Below are 27,258 nucleotides of genomic sequence, written 5' to 3' on the forward strand. Positions count from 1 at the left end.
AAGTATTTCCCCGAGAACCTTTTCTGGACATACGTCAGAATGTCTGAGTGACGAATGGAGATATAAATACCATAAAGAAATTCTTAGTCGTCTGCTAGTTCAAAAAAAGCTTATTAAGTCAATAGTGTCAGATATCAGCTTACTTAACCACAACGCAATGTCAGTGACATAAGTATGAAGGTCATAACGACCTATAGCTAATGAAAGATAATTCTTCTTGACTGCCGTTCACGAACTCTTCAGTGTTAGGAAAGAAGATAAAAGAGAGGTGTAATTGTTTGTTATTTTTTTTTTGTAATTTGGTTTTATACGTTCGTTACGGGCAAGGTTCAAACTCCGGACCATTGCGACGATAGTCCGGTAGTCCAGTCCGAAGCGCAAACCACACGATCAGACAGAGGTTCCCTTAGTGGAGGTACTTAGAAAATTGTGTTCTTCTGGTTATTATGGATTGTATTCGTTTTTTTTTTTAAATGGTTGGGTCGCATTACTTATATGTAAATAAATTTGATTTGTTTGTGTTCAGTTCTGTGTTGTGTTCACATTATTTTTTAGACTTTAATCCTTAAAGTGCTGAGCTTTTTTTTTAGAATAGTGCATACAAAAAAAGAACTACAATTCTAGTGTTTAGAGGCTAAACTACGACACACGTTTAAAGGGTTAACTTTAAGTAGCTGACAAGCAAGTACTTAGTTCAAAGAAACAGGCAAAATATAAAAAAAATAATTTTTAAACAACGAGAATATGTATAAGGGAAAAAAACATACATAGCCTACATCTTGTCTGTGTTTAGATTTACTTTTCTCTTCTTAAATCTATATTTAGATTTATGTCGGATGGCGCTCTTAAAACAGTTTCATTCCCTTTCTGTTCTTAAAATTCATAGCAAGAAATGCCAGTGCACTCTCTGTGGTGGTCTCCCTATTTTCTCATTGACATCCTGGTATTGTACCATGTAGGAATGTCTTGTGAACCAGCCGCACTTCTTTAATTAATGGGACTATCAGTTTCCAATACTAGCCTAAACATCCCAGTTGATCTATAGAGTCTGCCAAAATGACGACAAATGAATTAGAAATAAGAAATGAATCAGTCCGTCCATTTAACACTAGTGTCAGAAGAAACAACCTGCGTCTATTGTACTTAGAGACTGCCCTGATTATGGCCTGATTTATAACATTACACTGCTTGGCATTTAGATTTTCTCAATAACAGAAGTCCGCATTCCGTTTTTTTTTTTTTTCACTTGACATAAAGTCATCAAACAACACAATTCTCTGACATGACGTCATCAAATACGCGCTTCTTTTTTTTTATGTAACAGTAGTGCGTATAACGTCACTTCCTTGCAAGATGTACACAAATGAGGTCAGACGTAGGATGCAATTGGATTACGATCTAACACGACTGCACGAGAGACAAATCACTTCTGTCTTACAACCTTAAGCTCTGATTGGCTATTACGCCAATGGCAAAGAAACAGAGGCGGCCACTGCGGAGATGTCACGCCAACATCTCACTTGATTCCTCGTTTCCATCAAACGCTATTACACGACTTAACCTGAACATACGAATATTGTTTGGAAGTTCTGATTTATAAGTTTGACTGCAATATCACAGGAGTGATTGGATTTCAAAGTTCTTATAAAATATAAGGAGAGTTGTTGGCTCGCACGGAAGACGTTTTAGATGACATTTTACTTATACAAGGCAACCACACTTATAGGCCTTTTTTTTGGACTCATAAACAACAGGAATATCAATAAGAAGTCTTTTTTTTTTTGACTCATTAATGTCAAAGCACATAAATAAATATTTTCTCTTGACTTATACATTAGTATGCACATTCATAACTTTAATCGGCTCGTACATGAAATTACACTAAGATATATTTGGCTCATGCGCAGAGGCACGATGCCCCGGAAGCCACCATCACGTAGCCAATGCTTCTATCTGATGTTTATGGAAAATGGGGGAGGGGTGGTAAAGTACCTTGTCCCGGTCGTACGTTTTGCTCACTACGCCTCTGCGCATGCGTGACAAGCACATTTTTATAAGACTTTTTTTCGGCCCATTCATGGCAAGAACAGTCAAATACTTTTTTGGGGGGTCATGTAAGACTTCACTTATGCATTGGAAGCACATTAAAAGACTTCATTCGTGCAGGGCATATTCCAATGCATCAGTTATAGAAGCGCTTGGTTTTAACGCTTTTCCCAAAGGTCGTCTTTGCTGATTGCCTTTTGATCTAGGCATCTACATATTCGAATCCCTGAATTATCTTTTTAAATACTCGATTTTTTTCGAAAATATTACCCCCTCAACTAGGAATCACGTGTTGTATTATTTATAAATTTAAAATGCACCCCCCCCCCCCGTAAATAGTTGTGGCGAATAATTTATGTTAGGATCTTAACTGGTCATTTAGATTAGAGAGTATCTTTTAATCTGGTAATGGAGCGATGTAATAATGGCGTCATTAAAGCCTTTGATACGCTAAAATAAACAGGAGTTCGATAATCTACATACGCCTACAAGTTATATGGCTATTAATCTATTCGGCTTTAAACGATTTAGAAAGCTATTTTTAAGCTGAAATAAATATCAGGTTAAGATATTTCATTTTGAATAAAACATTCGAATAGAGCCATAAATAGATGTCGCTTTTTACAAGGAAACAAAAAAACATAAAAAAGTGTTGTTTTTTTTAAAGACATTTCATCCTTGAGAAGCTGACTTTTGCAAGAGCCATTCATTAGCTCTTAATATATAATGAATGATAGATTTAAAAAAAAATTGATTTATTACCTTGTTCCGACTTCCCCCCTCCCCCGAAAGAAAGTCAAGGTTAAGCGTATGTATAAATGGTGATACAGATCCAGACATACTATGAGGTATATATTATTCTAATTTGGTGATTTCGACTCAGAACCGGACAAAACAGAATGAGACAACATATGTTCCAGAAGCTCAAAATTGGAACCAGTGAGATTTACTCATGTGGAGAATGCTGACCATGTCCTTCAAAACTGCATTCTTTACCAAGAGGCCCGAACAAGACATTGGCCCCAAAACACCCCCAATAGAAAGAAAATTATAAGGAGAGCTCCCTGATTTAGGAACCACTGCGCAGTTCATCTCATAAAACATAACAATGAGAACAAGGAAGAAGAAGAAGGTGATATAGACCCAGACATGGCAATTTTCAAAGATAGTAGACTAGAGTATAATACTTGATTTAGATATAAAAAGTAACCGTCTCACCAAATCTTTAAAAGCTGCAAAACACACTAAAAAATAAGACATTTAATTTAAAATAAAACTCTATTAGACCCACATCTCCAAACAAAAATAAAACTCTATGATGAAGAGCTTCTAGACATTTAGCGTTTTCTCAACCCAGAATCTGGATAATTAAAACCAATCCTTTCGTCCTAGTCCAGTAAAATTTCCTCTAACGTCTGCTCAACTTGACAGTAAAGGTGAGCACGTGACGGATTAGTCCAATCTCAAAGTTTACACTGCCAGCCTCATAAAGTCAATAGCTTGGTCCAATCTCTAGGCCAGAGGTTCTCAGCTGTTTTCTGTGAGGGGACCACGAATGTAAGGTGTGATTTTAAAAAAAATAAATATGGGAACCCAGGCTTGGAGATTAAGCGTTTAAAGAAGTCATTAAAAATAATATTCCCCATTATTATTATAACTGAGAGGATAATGAGAACTGACCTCACAAATACCTTCAAGGCCCTTAATATTCGTAAGAAGATTGTCGTTGCCTGTCAGAGGGGCTGTACTGCTGTAGACCTGCTACTTCACCTGAAAATTCCTGTCGACACGGTTCAATGGGAAACAATGAATTGTGTTTCTGTCAAACGAAGTCATAGAGAGGTTTATTTACTATATAATAATAGTCAGAAGAAGAAGAAGAAAGAAAAGAAAATCGTCTATGTTGCAATTCCCTCCAATGTGTGAATCAAAAAATATATATTATAATAAGATGAATTTTCTTGTTCTTAAAATAGTCTCGATAATTAGTTTATTGTTTAAAACTAGTCGACCGACGGCGTAGGATACGCCGCTATTTTACAGGGCCGGCCTTAGGCCATTGCAACCTATCCGACAGCAGTGGGCCCCACACTTTCATAGGACCCGCGCTAATTCTATGTGTAAATTATTAAATTAAACCATTTTATAACTTATAACTAATTTCTCGCAGCCGCCTGATTTATCAGGAGCTCCTGGAAATCTCCTGAAATTGCAAAAAATATTAAAAAGTCCTGGAAATCGGAAATTATTAAAAATCCTTTGAAAACTCATACAAATCTCATGAAATATAGAGACAAAAAATGTCATTTTGGGGTGTCATTCAATATGGAAAACGCCAATCCTACGCGCGATAAATAAAAACGGCACTATGCATTAGCCGTAATTGTGTAATCTGGTGAAAGAAGCTTCTCGCGCCTCAAACTAATGAAAAATTACTTAAGTTCAACCATTCTCGTAGATAGATTGAAACATTTGTTAATTCTTGCTATTGAGCGTGATCTATGTAGGAAATACAATTTTCATGACACATGGTATGACTCTATCCGTAGAAATAAAAGAGCGATCTTTCCTTTTCTTCTTCTCGTCCAAACTCTTGAGCGAAGAAGAGAATTATATATAGAGATAATAGTAATAAAGATTTAATGTATGAAGTATGAAGCGTTGTTAAAAATCATAATGTGGCAGCCATTGATGTGAGAAAATAACAATCATAGTGGTCAAGCTGTTTTCTTTTAACAAAGCTTATATCAACTCACTCTGTCTGTCTGTCTATCCGTCTGTCTGGTAAAAAGTGTGTACTCGTTATTTTTCCCACACCCATTCTGGGATCAAGTTGAAACTTCGCACAATTAATCATTGGCATGAATCAATGTTGAATCAATCAAACAAAGTAACCAATTAGACAATTAAATATTGGTTATTAATTATTTTGTTGGAAACCAACAAGGGACAATACTACTTCAATATTCACAGATATGGCTAAATTTGTTGGGTTTAATCCCCTTAAATAATTGTTAACGTTATTTCTCCCTCACGCATTCTCCGATCAAGTTGATACTTTAAACAATTGTACCCAATAAAACATGAATCCATATACAAAAATACTCAATTAATTAGTTATTGTTAGTAATTAATTATTTAGTTTAATATCGAATAAGGAAAATAACGTGTTCATTATCGAAAGACATAGTTTTAAGGGCGGAGTTCTTTCCCTTGAGATAACCTTTGTTTTTAAAAATATTTTTTTTTTAATAACAGTATTTTGAATTTAATGTATGAAGCGATGTTAACTATCATAATGTAGGCACAAAGCAAGTTGAGAAATAGTGGTTAAGCTGTTATATTATTATTTGAATGAAGTCAAGTATTATTACAAAGCTTATATCAGCTCCCTCTTTTCGATTGTTGGTCTGTCTGTCTGGCCAAAAGATTGTACATGTTATTTCTCCAACACCCAATCTCGAATCAAGCTAAAATTTTGCATACATCTATACTGTAACCTGACAACACAAGAATCGATAAAAAAAACAACAATTAGGTAATTAACTATTGGTAATAAATAATTTTGTTTGGTATCTCAAACAAAGGAAAGAAATTGTACTTGACTGAAGTGGTGAAATAAGCAGAATTAGTCCCCTATATAAATTGACGTCTTATTACAAATTTGATTAAATGACTGATCCAAACTAATTAATACACTTAATATAAGCTTTGTTATTTTTTAAGTATTGTTTAAAATTTTGTTTGTTATTAATCAGATTGTGTCTCAAGGCCGGTTGTTAATGGATTAGCCTCGCTGCTAGGTTATGGCGGCCTACATAGTCAGATTCTGACAAAACATCCTGCCATTAATTGTTCCATTGACTCACACACGTTTCCGCATTTTCGACATTTGTCAGTAACATCGAGTTCTAGTATTCGTTTTAACTAATGATTAGTCGTAGTACTTCTTTCCTGTACTGTTGTGACAAAGCCTTGTGTTTCAGAGTATAGGTCACCCTCACACACACCAAAAAAAAAAGTGATGACACCGTTAGTGAATTTACACACCTCATCTTCGCCCAGTAAAGATCTACACTAGTCACAAGTTGAGAATCACTGCTCTTTTCTCCCCCTTGCCTGACCTGAAAAAGTGTGACAACTTTATTAAGTTTTTCTTCTCTCTTCTAGTTGTGCCTGGCTTGTCAGATTGAGAAAACTTTGAAGTTTCTGCTTAACAGGCAACCCTTGCAAAACAAAAACAAAAAAAGACTGCCTTTAATTAGCAACAAGCCCTAGTAGTGACATCATCAGATCCAGCCTCAGATTGGACTAAAGCAAACCAAACAGGGAGTTACTTAACATACAACACTGGAGGGTATATACAGGAAGTCGTAAAGCAGTGCTTCCCAAAGTGGGGTACGCATACCCCCATTGGTACGGGAAGAGACTGGTGGGTATAGGAACTGCGCCTTACACCTCATTATCTATGCTATTGTTTTGTATACTCATTTCTTATGTTCAGTCAATAAATTAAAATAAATGATTAATATGTTCTCTTGAATATTTTTAAATTTATATTTGTTCAAACTCTGGACTGTTGGTATTTTACATCTTTACTAAGATAAGAAAATAAATAAGGATGCTTTTCAACATAGTTTTTAAGATCGAAGTACCCAATATAGAGTTTTATGACAAACGCACTAATTGAATACTTCATTGTAAGAGATGTATAGTGTTTGATGTAAAAAAAAAGTTTCCCTTTCCGACCTTGTTGTCTATAGGGCAGGTGATGCAAACGTCATCTGTTTCTATGGCCTACGGTTAACAAAGGGTGTCATGTGGCCAACACAACGACCAACCGCCTTAATTTTTCCCTAACTAATTTCAGGTACCCATTAGAGCTGGGTGGACTCAGAGGCGCCCAAAGATACCGAAATTTAAAAATTCCAGTCTTCGCCGAGTTTTGGACAAGGGATCCTCGGTTCGAAAGCCAAGCTCTTACCGCTCAGCCAACGCGCCTCATAGTTTTTGATCTACCAATACAAATCGCAACGGAAGGATGTTTTGAAGCTTCGCCATCTGCAGTGGAAGTTCATTTAAGACCTGTCCTAAAATATAGGTGTCGATTTCATATGTTTTGTTTCAAATGGTCAAGGGCCGCCACGTATTGTCACTCTCTAGTAAGTGACAAGTGACATAATGTAGATATGTTTCTTCACGACACTGTTTCCCAAACTTTTGTCATATTGTTACCCCTTTTATAATTTTGTAACGCTGAGTTACCCCCCCCCCCCCCGGCCCCCTTTCCCTGTTCCTAAAATTTGGTTGCATTAGAAGAATACAATTGTCTGTGCTGAGATGACAGGTAATTGAATTTTGTCCTCTGGTTATTAATTTTCGGGGTCGCGGTGACTTAGTGGTTAAACGCTTGGCTTCCGAACCTGGGGTCCTGGGTTTAAAGCTAGGTGAAGACTGGGATTTTGAACTTCGGGATTTTTTTAGGGCGCCCAAACTCTAATGGGTACCTAGTTTTTGTTGGGGAAAGTTAAGGCGGTAGATTGTTGTGTTGGCCACATGACGCCCTGCTCTTTAACAGCTGGCCATCATCTGCCCTATAGATCGCAAGGTCTGAAAGGGGAACGTTACTAAGCTGACAGCCCTACATAATGTTTATAGAAAAACTTAACAAGGTGACATCATTACGATAACATCACTAGATAACATCACAAGATAACACCCCTAGATAACATCATTAAAAAAGATTGTGGAATATGTATCTATGTATATGTATCTATGAAGTGCCTTCGTTAAGATAACCGATGCTCTGAATAAAACATTTTAACTCTTTCTCTCCTATCTGACGATACCAGCGTTGATTCCACCAGAATGTGGTAAATAATTACGGAGAGAAAGAGTTAAAATTCTAAGCTATATTATAACTCCGACGAGTCAGCCCTGGTGGTGTGCCCGCATGTTTATGTCTGTTTGTATTTCTGTATATTTGTTTTTATGTCTATGTATATATTTCTCTTTTGTCAGACAAGTAAATAACATGTTTTGTTGGCAACTCTACACTGTGTCCTTGACTTGACCTTTCCTGAAATAGTGCTTGCGCCATGGGCATTGTGGAATCAGTAATAAGAGACATTGTCCCAATAGGTCACTTCACTCTTGGGCTGACTTTGAGGGAGAGACAGAGAGAGAGAGAGAGAGAGTAAGTGAGAGAGAGAGTGACAGAGAGAGAGAGAGAGAGAAAGATAGAGAGAGCGAAAGAGAGAGAGAGAGAGATTGAGAATGAAAGAGACAGTATATATAGAGAACAAAAAGAAAAAGACCCAGAATCCCACTAAATAGTATAACTACTTAAACCAAAAGTTTCAAAAATGATCCGTTATGAAGTTAATGATAGTGCTAAACTTTTGTAGTCGCGACAAAAACATGAACAACAAGGTATTGAAGTATTACAGTATTAAATATATTGAACCACACAATCCATATCTTGTCAAACGTTGGACGTTAACATGCGTTCCTGTTTTGTTTGACATAAAGCTTAGCCCGGATTACGTTTTTGGTTATTCTTAAAGACAAAACTCAAACACATTTCATACAATAAATCATATATTTTTATCAAAGCTTATATCGACTCACACTTTCCGTCTGGTAAAAAGTTTGTACACGTTATTTCTCCCACAGCCAATCTCGGATCGAGTTGAAATCTCGCACAACTATTTTTGTACCTGACAACACAAGAGTTAAAAAAAAACAACTAACTATAACTAACCAGTTAGTTAATTAACTATTCATAATTAATTATTTTGTTTGGTATCGAACAAGGGAAAACATTGTACTTGACAGATGTTATGGTTTAGGGTATGTTATGGTATAGTGAGATGCGTGGTCGAAAGGCTAAGTGCGCTTGAACTTTGCTTGGCTTGCGGGCGTTTAGCAATCGTACTTACATAGTTCCCTTTCAGACTTTGCGATCCATAGGGCAGATGTCGTAAAGGTCATCTGTTGCTGTGACCTTCGGTTTACGAGAGGTGTCATGTGACCAGCACAACGAACTTTGCTTTTCCCCAACTAAAGCCAGGTACCCATTAGAGATGGGTGGACTCAGAGGCACCCGAAAATTCGAAATAAAAAATTCCACTTTTCAACAGGATTCGAACCCAGGACCCCGGTACGGAAGCCAAGCACTTTGTCACTCAGCCACCGCGCCTCCCGGTACTTACAGAAATAAGTATAATGTTTTTACTTTTTGTAATACATGTTTAGGAAGGTTATTTAAATTTGAAGATATTAATGACATCTTAGCCCACATACCCTGGAGGACGGCGGGGGATGGCTGCGGGCGTTTGCTAGCCAGGAAAAATCACAACCAGAACCATAGTCCCGAGCCCATAGGTCACGGGTAGACCTTCTGGCTCACACATATAACTACATTTAAACATCGTAATTATCTTTAACGCTAGTTTTCTGAACCTTTTAGCAGAATTAAAGTGGAACATTCTTCCGAAAACACTGAAGAACTAAGATTTGAATATCTATCTATCTCTATAAAAGTCAAAGCCCTAGCTACCTCACTCAGTCATCACTACCCCTTCCCCCATTTATGGACGAAAAAATAGAGATTTTAATCAGTAATTACTTACCATGTACATGAAAATACGTAATTTCCTGATCGCAATATCTGTCCGCCAACTTTCACAAATCTAGGTTTTCTTCGTTTATTCGTTCTGATAAGTTTTATTTAAGTTTGAATATAGAAAGTATCATAAGCAAGGAAATACGGAACAGGATCCCAATGTCGTTTGGGCCCTATGGTTAACTTCTGACCACTGTCGAAAAACGAAAGTTAAGACTGTACGGCTAAATAATGAGATCCCCTGGGCTTGCAAAGACGTTTCTGCAGGGAACAGAACTAGAAGAAGAGGCAGAAGGAGGAAGCGATGGGAGGACAACTCTAAGGAGTGGGAGGTCCCGTCTATCAATTATCAGCGGAAAAGTCTCAATGAGATATGTCAGGTCATGTGCGGTGCCCCAACGGCCCAACTGACTAAGGGACAACTGTAGGGCACATACACATGTTTAATAGTACAAAAGGATAGTGTTATTTTTCGTAAATTCTTACATAGAGAAAACATTGATTCACGATTGTAGATACTTGATACAAATATTTCCGTTTCTTTTTGTTTGACATGTATCCGTTGTACCTTCAGGAATGAAGGACTATTATACTAAAGCTCAAATATCTTTCAGGACGGCGGGAAAAGGCAGCTGGCAGGGTTAAAAATCTGGACCATCGATACGCTAGTCCAGGTAGCAATCCATAGCCTTATGAACTTTTTGTTGTGTTTAATAGGTTTCTAAAGTGTGAAAGGGAATGTAATAGGGGCTACATCTAGACATAGAATAGGCAGCCGATAAATAGTCACATATTTTTTTTTTTAGGTTTGGGGTAGAAAGGGATACTAGAATTCAGGAGATAAAAGTGTGTGGGAAAGTCGTAATGCTGGTCGTTTCTTTGGATGATGTTAAAAAAAAATGCCGGTAAGAAAATAAATAAATAAATTTCAACGTAAGGAAGCACGGGATCCAACTAGTCAACATTTGAAAAAATAAATATCTAAATATGTACTATTACTAGTATTAGTATTATACTTACAAGTGCTAGGATCTCAGCAGTTAGGGTATAACATTGCGTTATACTCGATAAGTGATAAATTTTGCACTAATCAGCAGTCATTATCCATAACTGATTATTAATATACTCCGTGAATGTTAAGAATGTTTTTTTTTTTATCCTCAAATATTTTCGTGTGTGTGTCTAGTGTTAAATGTTGAATGAACACTTCTGCAGCGATACTGTTAGCATCCTATCAAAAGTCTGTCGTGTTTCTCTCACCACAGGCACGACGCGAATAAGACAACTGCAGTGAGGGGGGAGGGGGTGTGGAGTGAGGTTTTCACCCCTACCACCGTCACGTCCCTCTCAAGCTGTTATTTGTGTGAGCACACGAGAGTTGGACACACATTTAGTTGGGTGGAAGAAAGGCGAACAAGAAAACATAAGGAAAAAAAAACCCAGAAAAATAGGCGGCGTGACAAGCGAGAGAGCGGAGTGACGGAAGTGAATGGGGGGGGGGGGGATGAAGAAGAAGCGTCGAAATGAGGGGTGGGGGGGGTCTGCTGTCTTTCACCAGCTTCGACATCAGACCATGGCGCTAAGCCCTCCTGCTGATTGGGTTTAATAACCAGCCTTTCATTCATATTGTATTTCCATTATGTCGAATGATGAACCTGGTTCTAGCTTGCTTGACACTCATGTCAAGATGACATTTTCATTTCGCCGTCAGTTACGCTGCTATATAAATACATGCGTGATGACTGAGGGGCAAAGCGCTTGGTTTCCCAACCGAGGGGTCCCGGGTTTAAATCCTGGTGAAATTGGAACATTTTAAATTCAGCATCTTTAGGGAGACTCTGAGTGCACAGCGCTTTAATAGATACCTGAAGTTAGACGAAAAGTAAAGGTGGTCGGACGCAGGGCCGGTTTTAACAAAAGCGGCGCCCCTATTCGAAACGGTTTGCGGGGGGCCCAGTCTTGGTAGTGATAAGAAAATGTCAAAATTTAGATCTTGTATTAGAAAATAAATTCGACTTTGCAATAAATGTTTTATTTAATGATGGGTTACAACAGGGGCGGACTGGGAGTCAAAACTGGCCTGGGCATTTATCTTATATAATATAGACGTTACTTCAAAAAAGAAGATGATTACGTCCTATGCGTCATGCATTTAGTCACGCATATTAACCAATGACTTAAATTCTGCCAAGTCACTGGTTTTCCTGGCTAGCTCAGGCAACCCATTCCATGCTCTAATAGCACTAGGGAAGAAGGAGTATTTGTACAAATTTGTCCTAACATATGGGAAGAGGAATGTGCCTTTATCTTTGTGTCTGTCAGAGTATTTTATTAAATTTTGTTTTTGTATTTGAAGATTCAGTGTTTTAGGTATAATTGCTACTTTACTTTTGAGTCTTCTGTCCTGAAGGCTTTCTAAATTTAGTGATTTTACTAAAAGTGTTACTCTAGTCAAATGTGAATATTCATTTCTATACAATGCGGCCCACAAATTGTGTGCCACATGATGAGCGTCCAATCCTAACTGTCCTCAAAATCAGTGTAAAGTTTAATAATGTATCGAAAGTAGTTAGTATATGAATAACTTATGAGATGATTTTGAAACTATCCAGTAAAGGTTCATTCTAAATGAATAAAGTAAAACACTTGGATTGGGGAATCTCTTATTGTTCTTGCTACCATATACATTAACATTCACATTCCAGACATCTGAAGATCCCCCATTAATGAACATATTGTTTAGGATTCACTTTCACTCCTCGCCATTTGCTCAGACATAAACTTTAATTTACAAATACAACTATTCATCCTCCATTATTTTAACTGTCCATCCCACAAGGTCACGGGGGCGCGGTGGCTGAGTGGTTAAGCGCTTTCGAACCTGGGGTCCTGGGTTTGAATCTCGGTGAAGACTAGGATTTTGAATTTCGGGATTTTTAGGGCTCCCCTGGGTCCACCCAACTTTAACGGGTACCTGACTTTAGTTGACAAAGTAAAGGCTGTTGGTCATTATGCAGGTCACATGACACCCTGCTCGTTAGCCATTGGCAAAGAAGCAGATGATCTTAACATCTGATCTATAGATCGCAAGGTCCGAAAGAGAACTTTACTCTTATATACTGCTTTCTCAATAACTTGGAAATTTAGTTTGATTGCATCTTAAAGCTGGCTACACACATACACAACAGAACATATCCACTTCGTTTTTAATATCCTTACGTTCAGTAAAACAAATGATGTCAAGATAATCTCATGCTCTAGCAAAGCCTCTTTGTATTTCGACTTAAGTCAATAACTTTGTCGTCTTGGCATTAGTGTTTCTTATGGCGTTAAGCCTGTTCTTTCGTAAATGCTGTCATCATAAAGTTGGTGAATGACATCAATCTAAATTAGACTAAATAGAAACCAGACGTAGATCTAGATTTAAATGTATTAAACAATTTGAACTAAATTCAGATCTATAAATTAGAAAGATATAGCTTATCTTCTTACTGCTTAGGGGGGTGCAGATTTAAGAAGTGAATCTGATGCGAAAAGCATAGTACACATTACACAATTACCCAGTTGTAAAGTAAGTAAAGTTCCCCTTTGAGAGTTTGTGGTCTATATTGCAGATGATATAAAGGTCATCTGTTTCTGTGGCCTACGGTTTACGAGGGTGAAATGTGGTCAGCACAACGACCTACCGTGGTAATGTCAGGTACCCAGTAGAGCTGGGTGGACTCAGAGGCTCCCAAAGATCCTGAAATAAAAAAAAAAGTTCTGAGGTGATCAGTTAATGTTACTCTACCTATTCCAGAAGAGAAGATTCTTATAAAATACTACGTGTCGTTCTGTTTGCTTTTATGTGAAAAATAACGCCAAAGGATTTTTAGAATTGTATTACTTTAAACGATCAAAATAAGACTATGTCTTGAATATTCCTGGTCCATTTGTGAATTCGATGGGGGGCCGCCTCAGAGTTTGTGTGATAACCTAGACTCTTTGTAATATTGATTTGCACAGCATTTCAGCAATAGTTATAATAACTTATTTTCTACTCCTTTTTCCTTCTTTTTATATTATTTTGCATTTTGATTTCAATCAACACATCTAATCATGACGCTCATAGGTTTGCCTTTTAAGAGAATAATATAAATCTCAAAACAATTTACTGGCATTCATGCGGCCCTTTCGGTGGCCCTACCGGCCCACTTGGGAACCGGCCCACCGGGCATTTACCCGAATGCCCATATAGCCAGTCCACCCCTGGCTGACAATGCCTTTTTTTTTTATCGCGCATAGGATTGGCAAAACAAAATGTCAAATTTTTCTATTTTTCAGCAAATTTTTATGAGTTTTTGGGAGTTTTTAATAATTTAAGGAGATATCCATGACTTCTTCGTATATTTTGAAACTACAGGAGATTTCCAGGAGGCCCTATCATATATAAGTTATAATAGTTTAATTTAATAATTTACAACTGGAATTAGTCAGGTGTCTATGCAAGTGCGGGGCCTACTTCGACCGCATAGGTTGCAATGGTCTAAGGCTGGTTGGTCGTTGTGCTGCCCGCGTGACACCCTCGTTAACCGTAGGCCACAGAAACAGATGATTCTTGTATCATCTGCACTGTAGATCGTAAAGTCTGTCACTGACCTTTATGTATTGATCGTATTGAAGAGAAACGCTTGCGGGCGTTCTAGTAACGATTTCAGTTTAAAAGAAAAACGTCCAATTCTTCTAATATGAATTCAGTGACGTGAGACTCTAGAGCAGGGGTGGCCAACCTTTTGATTCCATGCGCCAATATTGTTTTTACAATTAATTCAGATAGGTCACTCAAAAATTTCCAAGTTTCATCCATTTAAAGTATGGTGATTTGTACATTTGTATTTTGCCAGTTGTACGTATTCGTGTGTTGTAGAGAAAGTGATTTATTTGTGTCTTGCAATAGTTCAATGCGCCACTTGCAATAGTTCAATGCGCCACTTGCAATAGTTCAATGCGCCACTTTCAATAGCTCAATGCGCCACTTTCAATAGCTCAATGCGCCACTTGCTATAGTTCAATGCGCCACTTGCAATAGTTCAATGCGCCACTTGCAATAGTTCAATGCGCCACTTTCAATAGCTCAATGCGCCACTTTCAATAGTTCAATGTGCCACTTGCAATAGTTCAATGCGCCACTTGCAATAGTTCAATGCGCCACTTTCAAAAGCTCAATGCGCCACTTGCAATAGTTCAATGCGCCACTTGCTATAGTTCAATGCGCCACTTGCAATAGTTCAATGCGCCACTTGTAATAGTTCAAGGCGCCACTTGCAATAGCTCAATGCGCCACTTGCAATAGTTCATTGCGCCACTTTCAATAGCTCAATGCGCCACTTGCAATAGTTATATGCGCCATTTCAATAGCTCAATGCGCCACTTGCAATAGTTCATTGCGCCACTTTAAATAGCTCAATGCGCCACTTGCAATAGTTCAATGCGCCACTTGCAGTAGCTCAATGCGCCACTTGCAATAGTTCAATGCGCCACTTGCAATAGCTCAATGCGCCACTTGCAATAGTTCAATGCGCCACTTGCAATAGTTCAATGCGCCACTTGCAATAGTTCAATGCGCCACTTGCAATAGTTCAATGCGCCACTTGCAACAGTTCCATGCGCCACTTGCAATAGCTCAATGCGCCACTTGCAATAGTTCAATGCGCCACTTGCAACAGTTCCATGCGCCACTTGCAATAGTTCAATGCGCCACTTGCAATAGTTCAATGCGCCACTTGCAACAGTTCCATGCGCCACTTGCTATAGCTCAATGCGCCACTTGCAATAGTTCAATGCGCAACTTGCAACAGTTCCATGCGCCACTTGCAATAGTTCAATGCGCCACTTGCAACAGTTCCATGCGCCACTTGCAATAGCTCAATGCGCCACTTGCAATAGTTCAATGCGCCACTTGCAATAGTTCAATGCGCCACTTGCAACAGTTCCATGCGCCACTTGCAATAGCTCAATGCGCCACTTGCAATAGTTCAATGCGCCACTTGCAACAGTTCCATGCGCCACTTGCAATAGTTCAATGCGCCACTTGCAATAGCTCAATGCGCCACTTGCAATAGTTCCATGCGCCACTTGCAATAGTTCAATGCGCAACTTGCAATAGTTCAATGCGCCACTTGCAACAGTTCCATGCGCCACTTACAATAGTTCAATGCGCCACTTGAAATAGCTCAATGCGCCACTTGAAATAGCTCAATGCGATACTTGCAATAGTTCCATGCGCCACTTGCAATAGTTCAATGCGCCAATTGCAATAGTTCAATGCGCCACTTGAAATAGTTCCATGCGCCACTTGAAATAGCTCAATGCGCCACTTGCAACAGTTCCATGCGCCACTTGAAATAGCTCAATGCGCCACTTGCAACAGTTCCATGCGCCAATTGAAATAGCTCAATGCGCCACTTGCAACAGTTCCATGCGCCACTTGCAATAGCTCAATGCGCCACTTGCAATAGCTCAATGCGCAACTTGCAATAGTTCAATGCGCCACTTGCAATAGTTCAATGCGCCACTTGCAATAGTTCAATGCGCCACTTGCAACAGTTCCATGCGCCACTTGCAATAGCTCAATGCGCCACTTGCAATAGTTCAATGCGCCACTTGCAACAGTTCCATGCGCCACTTGCAATAGTTCAATGCGCCACTTGAAATAGCTCAATGCGCCACTTGAAATAGCTCAATGCGATACTTGCAATAGTTCCATGCGCAACTGGCAATAGTTCAATGCGCCACTTGCAATAGTTGAATGCGCCACTTGCAATAGTTCAATGCGCCACTTGCAACAGTTCCATGCGCAACTTGCAATAGTTCAATGCGCCACTTGAAATAGCTCAATGCGCCACTTGAAATAGCTCAATGCGATACTTGCAATAGTTCCATGCGCCACTTGCAATAGTTCAATGCGCCACTTGCAATAGTTCAATGCGCCACTTGAAATAGTTCCATGCGCCACTTGGAATAGCTCAATGCGCCACTTGCAACAGTTCCATGCACCACTTGAAATAGCTCAATGCGCCACTTGCAACAGTTCCATGCGCCAATTGAAATAGCTCAATGCGCCACTTGCAATAGTTCAATGCGCCACTTGCAACAGTTCCATGCGCCACTTGCAATAGTTCAATGCGCCACTTGAAATAGCTCAATGCGCCACTTGAAATAGCTCAATGCGATATTTGCAATAGTTCCATGCGCCACTTGCAATAGTTTAATGCGCCACTTGCAATAGTTCAATGCGCCACTTGAAATAGTTCCATGCGCCACTTGAAATAGCTCAATGCGCCACTTGCAACAGTTCCATGCGCCACTTGAAATAGCTCAATGCGCCACTTGCAACAGTTCCATGCGCCAATTGAAATAGCTCAATGCGCCACTTGCAATAGTTCAATGCGCCACTTGCAACAGTTCCATGCGCCACTTGCAATAGTTCAATGCGCCACTTGAAATAGCTCAATGCGCCACTTGAAATAGCTCAATGCGATACTTGCAATAGTTCCATGCGCCACTTGCAATAGTTCAATGCGCCACTTGCAATAGTTCAATGCGCCACTTGAAATAGTTCCATGCGCCACTTGAAATAGCTCAATGCGCCACTTGTAACAGTTCCATGCGCCACTTGAAATAGCTCAATGCGCCACTTGCAACAGTTCCATGCGCCAATTGAAATAGCTCAATGCGCCACTTGCAATAGTTCAATGCGCCACTTGCAATAGCTCAATGCGCCACTTGAAATAGCTCAATGCGCCACTTAAAATAGCTCAATGCGCAACTTGCAATAGTTCCATGCGCCACTTCCAATAGTTCAATGCGCCACTTGCAATAGTTCCATGCGCCACTTGCAATAGCTCAATTCGCCACTTGCAAAAGCTCAATGCGCCACTTGCAATAGTTCAATGCGCCACTTGCAACAGTTCCATGCGCCACTTGCTATAGCTCAATGCGCCACTTGCAATAGTTCCATGCGCCACTTGCAATAGTTCAATGCGCCACTTGCAACAGTTCCATGCGCCACTTGCAATAGTTCAATGCGCCACTTGCAACAGTTCAATGCGCCACTTGCAATAGCTCAATGCGCCACTTGCAATAGCTCAATGCGCCACTTGCAATAGTTCAATGCGCCACTTGTAATAGTTCAAGGCGCCACTTGCAATAGCTCAATGCGCCACTTGCAATAGTTCATTGCGCCACTTTCAATAGCTCAATGCGCCACTTGCAATAGTTCAATGCGCCACTTTCAATAGCTCAATGCGCCACTTGCAATAGTTAATTGCGCCACTTTAAATAGCTCAATGCGCCACTTGCAATAGTTCAATGCGCCACTTGCAGTAGCTCAATGCGCCACTTGCAATAGTTCAATGCGCCACTTGCAATAGCTCAATGCGCCACTTGCAATAGTTCAATGCGCCATCTGCAATAGTTCAATGCGCCACTTGCAATAAATCAATGTGCCACTTGCAATAGTTCAATGCGCCACTTGCAATAGTTCAATGCGCCACTTGCAACAGTTCCATGCGCCACTTGCAATAGCTAAATGCGCCACTTGCAATAGTTCAATGTGCCACTTGCAACAGTTCCATGCGCCACTTGCAATAGTTCAATGCGCCACTTGCAATAGTTCAATGCGCCACTTGCAACAGTTCCATGCGCCACTTGCTATAGCTCAATGCGCCACTTGCAACAGTTCCATTCGCCACTTGCAATAGTTCAATGCGCCACTTGAAACAGTTCCATGCGCCACTTGCAATAGCTCAATGCGCCACTTGCAATAGCTCAATGCGCCACTTGCAATAGTTCAATGCGCCACTTGCAATAGTTCAATGCGCCACTTGCAACAGTTCCATGCGCCACTTGCAATAGCTCAATGCGCCACTTGCAATAGTTTAATGCGCCACTTGCAACAGTTCCATGCGCCACTTGCAATAGCTCAATGCGCCACTTGCAATAGTTCAATGCGCCACTTGCAACAGTTTCATGCGCCACTTGCAATAGTTCAATGCGCCACTTGCAATAGTTCAATGCGCCACTTGCAACAGTTCCATGCGCCACTTGCTATAGCTCAATGCGCCACTTGCAATAGTTCCATGCGCCACTTGCAATAGTTCAATGCGCCACTTGCAACAGTTCCATGCGCCACTTGCAATAGTTCCATGCGCCACTTGCAACAGTTCCATGCGCCACTTGCAATAGCTCAATGCGCCACTTGCAATAGCTCAATGCGCCACTTGCAATAGTTTAATGCGCCACTTGCAATAGTTCAATGCGCCACTTGCAATAGTTCAATGCGCCACTTGCAACAGTTCCATGCGCCACTTGCAGTAGCTCAATGCGCCACTTGCAATAGTTCAATGCGCCACTTGCAACAGTTCCATGCGCCACTTGCAATAGTTCAATGCGCCACTTGAAATAGCTCAATGCACCACTTGAAATAGCTCAATGCGCAACTTGCAATAGTTCCATGCGCCACTTGCAATAGTTCAATGCGCCACTTGCAATAGCTCAATGCGCCACTTGAAATAGTTCCATGCGCCACTTGAAATAGCTCAATGCGCCACTTGCAACAGTTCCATGCGCCACTTGAAATAGCTCAATGCGCCACTTGCAACAGTTCCATGCGCCACTTGAAATAGCTCAATGCGCCACTTGAAATAGCTCAATGCGCAACTTGCAATAGTCCCATGCGCTACTTGCAATAGTTCAATGCGCCACTTGCAACAGTTGCATGCGCAACTTGCAATAGCTTAATGCGCCACTTGCAATAGCTCAATGCTCCACTTGCAATAGTTCAATGCGCCACTTGAAATAGTTCCATGCGCCACTTGCTATAGCTCAATGCGCCACTTGCAATAGTTCCATGCGCCACTTGCAATAGTTCAATGCGCCACTTGCAACAGTTCCATGCGCCACTTGCAATAGTTCCATGCGCCACTTGCAACAGTTCCATGCGCCACTTGCAATAGCTCAATGCGCCACTTGCAATAGCTCAATGCGCCACTTGCAATAGTTCAATGCGCCACTTGCAATAGTTCAATGCGCCACTTGCAATAGTTCAATGCGCCACTTGAAATAGTTCCATGCGCCACTTGAAATAGCTCAATGCGCCACTTGCAACAGTTCCATGCGCCACTTGAAATAGCTCAATGCGCCACTTGCAACAGTTCCATGCGCCACTTGAAATAGCTCAATGCGCCACTTGCAATAGTTCAATGCGCCACTTGCAATAGCTCAATGCGCCACTTGCAATAGTTCAATGCGCCACTTGCAATAGTTCAATGCGCCACTTGAAATAGTTCCATGCGCTACTTGCAATAGTTCAATGCGCCACTTTTGGCGCATGCGTCTTAGGTTGGCCATCCCTGCTCTAGAGCTAAAGCCTACTACTGTGTTTGATTGCATTTTCCCGCCGGATACACCTGGCGTAGCAGTCCAGTTTTCAAGAAATATTTGCTGCAGTTTATGATCGTCCCTCAATTTAAAGTCTAAACAACTAGCTATACACTCACACACACAAACACATAAACACACATACGCTGACACACACACACACACATGTTCACACACACAAGCACATAAACACACAGACGCGCTCTTTCTCTTTCACATACGCGAACACAAACTCACCCATACACGCTCACACACTCAGTCACAGAAACACACACACGCTGTCTCTCTCTCTCACACACACACATACACACGCTTACACACAGACGCCCAGCCTGAAATCACCTGGGGTAATCTCTGTCAATTAGTTTTATTACAATTTTATTTCCTACCTTGATACTCCCGTAATGAGCTGCATGCCAAATTCTAAAAAAAGTTGCTAGGAACATGTTCCCTGAGTGCTGCTAGAAACATGTTCTCTGAGTGCAAATTAAAGGAAAAGTAGATAAACTATATATATATAAATATTTTTTTTTTTACTTTGAAAACCATTGTAATATTCTATTCCAGTGATGCACAACCTAATTCGATCTGAGGACAATTTTAATTTCTAACACTAGCGTGGCGGGCCACATGGTTGTAAAAATATAAAAACTATATAAAATTGACCTGAAACTATTTTATTTGAGGCCCGAGGATCTAATACTTACATTAATTATTTGGATATTAAAGTTTTCTTTTTACGCGTCAGAAAATGGCGTAAGTTCTCTTTATGTTTTCTTGGTTGTTGTTTTTTATTTGACACATTTTCTTTATAAAAGAAACATTTCAGCTACCATGTTATCATGTCCCACAAAAAAAGTAAAGATCCGTTCACTTTTCCTGGTAGATTCTATATTCAAATTCCTATTCATAAACGCCCAAATGTTAAATGCCTTGGTATCAATCTATCAGAAACAAGGTTACAAAAGACAGTTTGTGTGGAAACACAAACTCAAATTCGGCCCCCGAAGTGGTCCACCCAGGCAGGCTTCAATATTTTCAGAAAGAACATCCGAATGAAATTATATCCAAGACAAATGAGAGATAAGAATGGAGAAAGAAGGTTGACAGATCTTGTGTAGTGCCCCAACGGTCCAGCAGATCAAAGGATAAGTGAAAGTGAATGTAAAGTTAGATGTGAACGTGACCTAACTAGTTCCCCTTTCAGACCTTGTAGTCTATAGTGCAGATGATGTAAAGTTCATGTTTTTTTGTGGCCTACGGTTAACGAGGGTGTCATGTAGCCAGCACAACGACCAACCGCTTTTACTTTTCCCCAACTAATGTCAGGTACCCATTAGAGCTGAGTGGACTCAGAGGCGCCCAAAGATCCCAAAGTTGAAAATCCCAGTCTTCACCAGGATTCGAACCCGGGACCCCCGGTTCAGAAGCCAAGCGCTATTTACCGCTTTACCGCTCAGCCACCGCGCCTCCCCTGGCCTAACTGATGTCTTATAATAGATCTAATTGTTTTGAAAAGGCTCAATCTCTCTTTTTATGTTTTAATTTGTAAGTTCTCATAATTGAAAAGTATAAAAATCATAAACAATTGAAAAGTGATTAACCTAAGAATATATATATATATTTTTTTTTTGAACTAAAACTTTTTAATATCAGGATAATGCACTGTATATACCTCAGAATATCCATTTTGTCGTCTGGAAATAGTTGTAAAGACCTACAAGAAACGTAAATCTCATGTTGTTGTTTTGTATCTTAAAACATCTTGTACTATATCTATTTTTTTTTTAAAGGAAACCTCAGAATTTGCGCTATTCAGTTTTAGCTTTATCATCATAGGAATCCTTGGGCCTTAGGCCACTTTTCTTTGCCGCTTTTTGGGCTTTATGTGCCTCTTTTATGGGCCATCTTGCCTCTTTTATGGGCCATCTTGCCTCTTTTGTAGGCTTTTTTAAATATATTTTTTATATGTTTTTATTTGTAAGTTATCATAATTCACAAGTATTAAATCATAAACAATTGAAAAGTGATTAACCTAAAAATATAAAAATAGTAATAGAAATATTATTTAATATCAAAGACATACTACCTAACCAATGAACCCACTAAAGACAGAAAAATGATACAAGTATCCTCTACTCCAGAACAATCAACACAATATCAGATATTCCTGACCCCCAACACCCTAGTTCTGGAAAACTACCTGAGCATTGTACAGGTATATGAAAATCAAACTAGATAATTCTCTACCCTAAAATCCATTATTTTTCTAAATGTCAATTCTAAGTGATTAGGATCAAACACCTTATTATTATGTAGACATTTGAGCCAGCTAGCCCAAACAAGATTCCTGTATTCGGAAACAATAATCAAGTTAAAGTTATGTATCATTTTATTTTTTAGTTTTGGCAGCTTGTTTAAAATAGTAGACAAGTTAACATTTACATAATTGCCACAGTTTGCTTCCAATAAGTCCCTTACAGTACTTCTAACTTGAAGGAATAATGGACATTCCAAATACATATGTTTCTCATTATCAGCATTTTCAAGGTGGCATAATATACATTCTTTTTTTTTTTTTTTTTTTCAAATTGCACAGATTTATTATTGTTAATCTAGATCTATTAAAACATTATTACACGATTGATTCAAAATAATTGTTGCAAATATTATTCAAAATAAGTTTTGTTTTACTTAAAAAGTATTATCTATATATTTTTTAACATTCATCTATTTTTTTTTTGTCTGTAAAAATTTTTTATAAGTGTAAAACTTGTTCCTTTGGTTCTCCATTTACCCGTATTACACACGTGATTGTCCGTATAAATCTTACACGTGTTTAAATATCACAGAAAAATCAGGTTCCTCTAGCCTTCATTTAATCTCTCGTATGAACTATGAATTTTTTTTTTTTATTCACTTTCCAAAAGATACACTGCATAAAAAAACACTAATTTTATGGTATCACAACAACAAATGTAAGAACTTTGATCAGAAGTGTTCATAGTTCTCGGTTTCCTTTGCTTGTACCTTTTCAAGCCCTAGACATACAAGCCACATGGGCTTTCATCTCACACGAAATGCATGATCTTCGGAGTTTTGAAGGTCAGTGTCTTTATTTACTGGTAAAGTCCAACAGTTCTAGGTCCAATCTAGGATACATACACACACAGAAGTAGTCGTAAATATATATAGTAGCATTAGTTTTCTTAATGGCCAAAAAAAATATAGAGAAAAATAAAGTTTACAAGATTACTATTTGTTTTAAATTAGGTCTAACTTATAATGCATACTAATTAGCTTTTTCTCTTTAAAAAAAAACTGCTTGCATAACTGATTTTAAAAATTATATTTGTCGCTTTCAGAAAAAAAAAGTAGCCGTTGCATCAGAATTTTGAATGGTCTAAAATATTGTGATGTGGGATTTTCAATATCTTTTCTAGTTTACGAGATTTAAACGGGACGGACGGACAGACATTTCGCACAAAACTAATAGCGTCTTTTCTCCTTTCGGGTGCCGCTAAAAAAGTGAGGGCCCTAACGTAGGTAAAGATACATTTTCATCATTTTTTTTATTGTGCCGACGTTTCGGCGGGCCTGATGGAAGCACGTTGCGGAGCGGATCTGGCCCAAGGGCCGTATTTCGGGAATTATTTTATAATGCAACATTTTTTTATCTGATAGTACGAATTTGATGAGTACATGCTGTAACAGTTTTAAGGTATCCAATTATTATATTTTAAATTCACTGCTAGTTACATCATGACTAAAAACATGCAATCTAACTGATAAATGATAAACTGCTAGTTCCATCATTGCTAAAACATGCAATCTAACTGATAAATGATATCTTATCTTCTTATCTTATATAATACAGACGTTACTTCAAAAAAGAAGATGATTACGTCCTACGCGTCATGCATTTAGTCATGCATATTAACCAATGACTTAAATTCTGCCAAGTCACTGGTTTTCCTGGCTAGCTCAGGCAACCCATTCCATGCTCTAATAGCACTAGGGAAGAAGGAGTATTTGTACAAATTTGTCCTAGCATATGGGACGAGGAATGTGCCTTTATCTTTGTGTCTTTCAGAGTATTTTATTAAATTTTGTTTTTGTATTTGAAGATTATGGTTCAGTGTTTTATGTATTATTGTTACTTTACTTTTGAGCCTTCTGTCCTGAAGGCTTTCTAAATTTAGTGATTTTACTAAAGGTGTTACTCTAGTCAAATGTGAATATTCGTTTGTTATGAATCGCACTGCTCTATTTTGTGTCTGTTCTAGTTTCTTAATGTTTTCTTGAGTTGAGGGGTCCCAAACAGAGGATGCATATTCTATTATTGGCCTAACCAAGGTTAAATAACATTTTAGTTTTATGTTCTTATTTGATTTATAGAAATTTCTTTTAATAAATCCTAATGCTTTGTTTGATTTTTTTGTAGTTTCATCAATATGTGGATTCCATGACAGTTTTTCATTTATTATAACACCTAGGTATTTTGCGTTTTTAGTCTGTGTTACTGGTTTGCCATGAATAAGATAAGTGGAATTAATTTGTTTTAGTTTTTTTGTTACTCTTAACAACTGACATTTTTCTGGGTGGAAAGACATGCTCCAATTTGATTCCCATTTCTGTAATTCATCTAATTCTCTTTGTAAAATATCTGTGTCTTGTGTTGTTTTTATTGTTCTATATATTATGCAATCGTCTGCAAATAATCTGACTTTTGTTCCTGAACTAATGCAATTTGGTAAATCATTTATGTAAATTAAAAATAGTAGTGGACCCAAGACTGTTCCTTGAGGTACACCTGAGTTTACTGATAAACTGCTAGTTCCATCATTGCTAAAACATGCAATCTAACTGATAAATGATAAACTGCTAGTTCCATCATGACTAAAACATGCAATCTAACTGATAAATGATAAACTGCTAGTTCCATCATGGCTAAAACATGCAATCTAACTGAACAATGATACAAATACTAAAACAGCACATTCATTTAGGAGGCGAGGTGGCTGAGCGGTAAAGCCATTGGCTTCTGAACTGGGGCTCAAATCCCTATGAAGACTGGGATTTTTAATTTCAGGATCGTCCGGCGCCTCTGACTCGTCCCAGCTCTAATGGGTACCTGACTTTAGTTGCGGAAAAGTAAAGGCGGTTAGCCGTTGTGCTGGCCACATGACACCGTAGGCCAAAAAAACAACAGATAACCTTTACATCTTCTACCCTGTAGACCACAAGGTCTGTAAAAGGAACTTTACTTTTATTTTTTATATTCATTTTTACCACATGAACCTTAAAGCTTTTTTTTCTAAAAATCTTCCTAAACAAATAGAAACCACTCACACACACAAATAACAATGTTAAAATTTATTCGTAAGGACAGCCAAGAATGTAGACTGGCCAGTTTAGGGAAAGATAATTTTGAAACAAGTCACTGATAGGGAAAATGTCTATTAAAAAAATGCAATTTGCCTGTGTTCAATAGATTAGTTGGAATTAGGTGTTACCAACGTCGGAGCATAGTCAAAACTCTACTCAAGAATTGACAAACTTTGCCTCTACGCTGATTTCAATTTCTCAATGAGAAATTAAACAAAACTGTTTTCAAGGGTAGAGTGATTTGAACACCAGTTCTTGACAATTCGATTGGACGGGCACTTGACACGTGACATGTTAACTCTCTACTCCCTGAGATAACAGATTTAAAACATCTGTTTGAAAGCGAGACTGAGTACGACAGCCAAGGGTTAAGGCCTCAAGGAGCCTTGGATAAAAATCAAGCTGCAATATGGGGAGGCTCAATCAATTCTCGACAGACGAAGTTTCAATTTTGAATTAATATGGGCGTTGGAAAGGTCTAAACATCAATGGCATTGCAACACATCGTTTTTTTTTTTAAAGTAAAAAATAATATTTAGAATGTCAAGGGTGGAAGGTCAATAAAATGATATATGCGCAGTCAGCGTTTCAGTTTTTTGAAACTTCGATTAATCATTATTAAGCTTTTAGCGTAGCTTTATATAGCTTCTCTCTCTCTCTCTCTCTCTCTCTCTCTCTCTCTCTCTCTCTCTCTCTCTTTCTCTCTCACTCTCTCACTCTCTCTTTCTCTCTCTCTCACTCTGTTCCGATGCCATTAGTCCTTATATAAAGTTTGTCATGATGGGGCAACACTGCATTCGTGGCTGTTAGTACTGACTTACACCTCCACATGCTGGAGCAACGCTGCATTCGTGGCTGTTAGTACTGACATACACCTCAACATGCTGGGGCAACACTGCATTCGAGGCTGTTAGTACTGACTTACACCTCCACATGCTGGAGCAACGCTGCATTCGTGGCTGTTAGTACTGACATACACCTCCACATTCGTGTGGCAACACTGCATTTGTGGCTGTTAGTACTGACTTACACCTCCACATGCTGGAGCAACGCTGCATTCGTGGCTGTTAGTACTGACATACACCTCCACATGCTGGAGCAACACTGCATTTGTGGCTGTTAGTACTGACTTACACCTCCACATGCTGGGGCAACACTGCATTCGTGGCTGTTCGTACTGACTTACACCTCCACATGCTGGGGCAACACTGCATTTGTGGCTGTTAGTACTGACTTACACCTCCACATGCTGGGGCAACACTGCATTTGTGGCTGTTAGTACTGACATACACCTCCTTATGCTGGAGCAACACTGCATTCGTGGCTGTTAGTACTGGCTTACACCTCCTCATGCTGGGGCAACACTGCATTCGTGGCTGTTAGTACTGACATACACCTCCACATGCTGGGGCAACACTGTATTCGTGGCTGTTAGTACTGACATACACCTCCTTATGCTGGGGCAACACTGTATTCGTGGCTGTTAGTACTGACATACAACTCCACATGCTGGGGCAACACTACCTTTGTTCAGTCTCTGACTTTCATCTCTTTTACACTGCCATATTATTGTTTTCTTTATATAGATAGGCTATTCCCCTACACCATTTCCATATACCCATTTGCATTGTATCAATATGCAGTGTATATTTATATAGAAAGCATTGTCTGCCAATACCTAGATTTCTTAGGAGTACCGCTCCAGTGAATACACAGTGTCCTAGGGTACTCTTACACCAGGCTGAGAACTGATAAAACTGGTAGTTCAAAAGAAAGTT

At 39.1% G+C, this 27,258-nt stretch overlaps 1 protein-coding gene across 3 annotated transcripts in view; it reads right to left on the reverse strand.

The window, feature by feature from the left end:
• LOC106069096 (uncharacterized) overlaps window positions 1-11,003 on the reverse strand; it is a 115,424-nt gene extending 104,421 nt beyond the window's left edge. For 2 of the 3 annotated variants that reach the window (XM_056008607.1, XM_056008610.1), the window contains exon 1: window positions 10,694-11,003. The gene's annotated coding sequence lies outside the window, so the exon portion shown is untranslated. Of the gene's footprint in view, window positions 1-3,726; window positions 3,866-10,693 lie in introns of all 3 variants that reach the window. The other variant, XM_056008611.1, reaches the window with a different exon arrangement.
• Window positions 11,004-27,258: the final 16,255 nt, after the last annotated feature.

The sequence above is a fragment of the Biomphalaria glabrata genome, chromosome 13 (genome assembly GCF_947242115.1).
Source record: "Biomphalaria glabrata chromosome 13, xgBioGlab47.1, whole genome shotgun sequence".
Lineage (NCBI taxonomy): Eukaryota > Metazoa > Mollusca > Gastropoda > Planorbidae > Biomphalaria > Biomphalaria glabrata.